At 38.1% G+C, this 4,646-nt stretch overlaps 1 pseudogene; it reads left to right on the top strand.

Annotated features, from left to right (window-relative positions):
* Positions 1-452: 452 nt before the first annotated feature.
* Positions 453-1,673, top strand: LOC123234221 (annotated as a pseudogene).
* Positions 1,674-4,646: the final 2,973 nt, after the last annotated feature.

Genomic DNA, 4,646 nt, shown 5'->3' with positions numbered 1-4,646 from the left:
ATGCCAGCACTCAACTCTGGGGGATTTGGATACTAAACTTGGTGGGACCAAACTTTGGGCCCCCCAAAATGATAAATGGGGTAGAAGACATTAGCAAGAGGTGCCTCCTTTGTTATGCATGAAACTCTAAAATATGCTATTTTAGAAGACAGTTAAACTATGAATCTAATTTTTTTCCCCTCCTCAGAGTCTGTGAAGTATATGTGGAGGAAATATACTATCCCATATTGATGTGTTTCTGTATGTGTGTGAACATTTATCATTCATATGAATCTATTTTTGTTCTTTCCATACCTTTGAAATAAATATTTCTTTGCAAAAGTTAACCTGACTTTAAGTGGTTAAATGAAACCGGAGTGTACAGACCCTCTAAAATTGGTGATACAGGTTCTCAGTTCTTCTCCCAAGTTCGCTGTCAGGATCCTCTGCTTCAGTCACATCCCTTAGACAAGATGGTTAATATTGGAGTTAATAGATTTGGCCATATTGGACTCCTGGTGACCAGGGCAGCATTCAACTGCAGTGGAGTAGAAGTTATGGCCATCAATGACCCCTTCATTGACCTTAACTATATGTTGGTCTATATGTTCCAATATGATTCCACCCATCACAAGTTCAAGGGCACTGCAAAGGCAGAGAATGGAAAGCTGGTGAACAATGGAAAAGCCATTACTATCTTCCAGGAGTTGGATCCTGCCAACATTAAATGGGGAGATGCTGGAGCCTAGTACATTGTGGAGTCCACTGGTGTCTTTACCATTATGGAAAAGGCTGGGGCTCACTTGAAGGATGGAGCCAAGTGGGTCATTATCTCTGCCCCTTCTGTTGATGCCCCAATATTTGTGATGGGAGTGAACCATGAGAGGAGATACCATAATTCCCTCAAGATCATCAGTGTTGCCTCCTGCACTACCAACTGCTTGGCCTCCTTGGCCAAGGCCATTCAAGACAACTTTGGCATTGTGAAAGGACTCATGACCACAGTCCATGCCATTACTGCTCCCCAGAAAACAGTAGATGGCCCCTCTGGCAAACTGTCGCATGATGGGCTGCCCAGAGTGCTGCCCAGAGTATCATTTCTGCTTCCATTGGTCCTGCCAAGGCTATGGGCAAGGTCATACCAGAGCTGAATGGGAAGCTCACAGTCATGACCTTCCGTGTTCCTACTCCCAGTGTGTCTGTGGTAGATCTGACTTGCCGCCCTGGAGAATGCTGCCAAATATGAAGATATTAAGAAGGTGGGGAAGCAAGCTGCAGAGGAATTCTTGAAGGGCATCTTGGGCTACACAGAGGACCAGGTTGTATCCTGTGACTTTAACAGCGACACCCACTCTTCTACCTTTGATGCTGGCACTGGCATTGCCCTCAACAACCATTTTCTCAAGCTCATTTCTTGTTATGACTATAAGTATGGCTATAGCCACTGTGTAGTAGACCTCATGATGTACATGGCCTCCAATGAGGAAAGTGGAAAGCCGTGGATCTTCATCCCCAGTCAAAAAAAGAGTAGTTCCAACACTGGGGAGCCCACATTCATAATAACCTATGTCCCTATGCTGGGGATCCCATGTTCTGTTCACATCCCTGCCCTGAAGCACCCCTGTAATGGCAGGGAGGAGCATAGAGTCCTATCTTGTGTACCATCAATAAAGTCATTATATTCAGTTAAATAAAAAAAATTGGGGATATACAACTGGGGTAGGGGTGGGGGTGGGGGGCTTGAGCCAATGGCAGAGACTAGACAACCTCCAAAAACTCATAAAGGTACAGGAGAACCCTGAAGGAGGGGAAAAATATAACATATCTGATCTTCAGGCAGGAGAGGACAAAGTAGTTATTGTTATACTATTCTTCCTCTAAGAGTAAAAGTCTTGTACTGAGCTTCTAGGGTGGGGAGGCAGGAAACAGGCCTTGATAATCCAGTTCATAAATTTAGAACAAGAAAGAATCATAGAGATCATCCAGGCTTCACCCCTCATTTCAAAGATAAAGAAAAAAAAAACCTAAGAGCAAGAGAGAACAAGTGACTCTCTCAAGGTCACACTGGGAGTAAATTGCAAAGCTGGCATTTGAAGTCAGGGCTTTTGACTTCAGATGAAGTATTCTTTCCATCATAATGCACTATAATTAATAATTTAAGATCTGTCTTGACTATGGTTAATCTAGTTAACTGTAATAAAAAAGTTTGTGCACTGCATATACATGGATAATTAATTATTAGATCATACTAAATCAGTTATTGCATAGGAATAACCCTAAAATAATGAATTTCAAAAATTAAGTGGTATGTCCAACATTGCAAGTAAAATTCACAAGAGAGTCATGAATATGAGATTAAAACGTTCACTTCAATCTCTTTTTTAAAAATGGAGACCATATGATATTTAACAGGGGAGGTGTTATAAAGCACATTCATTTGGGAAACTATTGATATTGGTGGCAGCAGATCCAAGCCTATAAAAGTCTCATTTTAGCAGCAATCTTGCTTGAGAAATTTGTCCCCATTGAATCTCTAAAGGCTTTCAAGCCTTTCATGGAAAGCATATGGCAAAATTATTACCTTTTCCTTTTCCATGATCTCCTTTGACCCCTTTTATTTATTTATGGATTTTTTTATTGTCCCTTTACTCCAAAGAGCTCCAATGTTTATAGCCTTAATTTTCTGCCCAAAGAGGTTGGCTCTTAGTACCATAGTAGAACCTGACAGATGAGTTCTAAAAAATGTTTTGTCAGGAAATGTTGCATAATATTCATACTGAATTCCTCATATTCCACTTTATGTTCCTGCCCTTTTGTCTGCAAAGATGGAAAATATTTGGTCAAGTTTTAAATAAAAATTTATATTGAAAATGAATAAATCTTTCTTCACCTTTCACTTCTCCAAATAATCAAATCCTTATACTTCATATTGGATTATGTTGAAGTATTCCTTTTTAAACATTTTTTGCAACATATCTGTAACTTGCACAAATACACACAAATACACAAATATGAATCTGTATTTTGGTGGTGGCCATGGTTTGAGGAAAGGGTTTAGTATGAACTAGACTACCTTCAAGAGTCATTCTAATAAAACACAATAAACAAATACCTAGGTATCAGCCCATACGTCTCTTCCTTTTTTATGGCTAAAATGCTTGAGAAGGTTGTCTACAATAGATTGTTGACCTTTTTTCTTCTCACTGTCCTTTTAACATTCTGCACTTTGGCTACCAACTTCATCATTCCACTGAACTATTCTTTCCATAATTACCAGTGATCTCTTAATTGACAAATTGAACAGCCTTTTCTTTCTTTCTTGGCCTCTTTGAAACCTCTGACACTGTGATTCATCCTTTTCTTGACATTCTCTGCTTCTATGACACTGTTCTGACCTTGTTTTTCACCTATCTGACTGACCACTCCTCAGTCTTCTCTGCCCAATTTTCATCCAAATCATGCCCTCTAACACTTGTTGACCCATACAACCCTCTAATGGACCTTCCTCTCTTCTCTCTCTACACTGTTTCTCTTGGTGATGTCTTCATCTCCCATGGCTTCAATTATCATTTTTATATTGATTGATTCTTGGTTTTTATACATTTCTAACCCATTTACTAACCTCTATCCTCACATCTCTGACTGCTTATTAGATATTTTGAAATGGATGTTCTGGAGATGACTTACATTCATCATATTCAAAATTGAACTAATCTTTCCCTAACCCCTTCTGAATTTCCCTTCAGTGTTGAGGTAATATCTTCCCTGATACCTAGGCTTACAACATGGATGCTGTCCTTGAATATTCATTCTCACTTACCCTTATACCTAATCTGTTGCCCAGTCCTTCCAATTCTACATTTGTAATATTACTTGTATATCCCTCTTCTCTCCTTTAATTTCTTGTTACCTGACTGGTTTCATTGCTTTTACTGCCCAGATTATACATAGATTCTATGCTTTGAACCTGATTACCTCTCTGCTACATTATGCTTTTCCTAACAACTATGATCTAATCTCTGAAAGCCATATATAATAAGATCAAAGATTTTTTAAAAATCAAAGGGATCTTATTGGTCATTTAATCCAGCTTTCTCATTTTATGGATGAAGAAACTGAAGCATGGTGGGGCCAAATGAGCTAATAAGTATGAGACAGGTTTTGGACTCGTCTTTTTTTTTTAACTTAAAAAAATCTTTTTTTCAGTTACATGTAGAAACAATTTGTTCTGACATTTTGCAATTCAGATTCTCTCCCTCTCTTCCCCACTTGCCAAGGCAGTAAATAATCTGATATAGGTTATAGCAGTGCTCAAGTTCTTCTGAATCAAAGTAGAACATTTTTGGGGGATTATAATGAGTTTATTAAGATAACTAATTTATAGATTTATTAATAATTTATTAAGAAATATAAGGCATAGAGCTGATTTTTAAGACTATCAAAGGAAATTCCTATAATATCTGACAGAACATCCCATTTTTAAAATTAATTTTTATTTTATTGATAAATTATGAAATATTTTCCATGTTTCCATGATTCATATTCTTTCCCTCCCCTCCTCTTTCCCCTGTCTCCCATAGCCAACGTGTAATTCTACTGGGTTTTACATGTTTTAATGATCAAGACCTATTTCCATATTATTGATAATTACACTAGGGTGATCGTTT

The sequence above is a fragment of the Gracilinanus agilis genome, chromosome 2, assembly GCF_016433145.1.
Source record: "Gracilinanus agilis isolate LMUSP501 chromosome 2, AgileGrace, whole genome shotgun sequence".
In the NCBI taxonomy this organism is placed as follows: Eukaryota; Metazoa; Chordata; class Mammalia; order Didelphimorphia; family Didelphidae; genus Gracilinanus; species Gracilinanus agilis.
The sequence above is the reverse complement of the archived record's forward strand: the minus strand, read 5'-3'. Positions and strand labels throughout refer to the sequence as shown.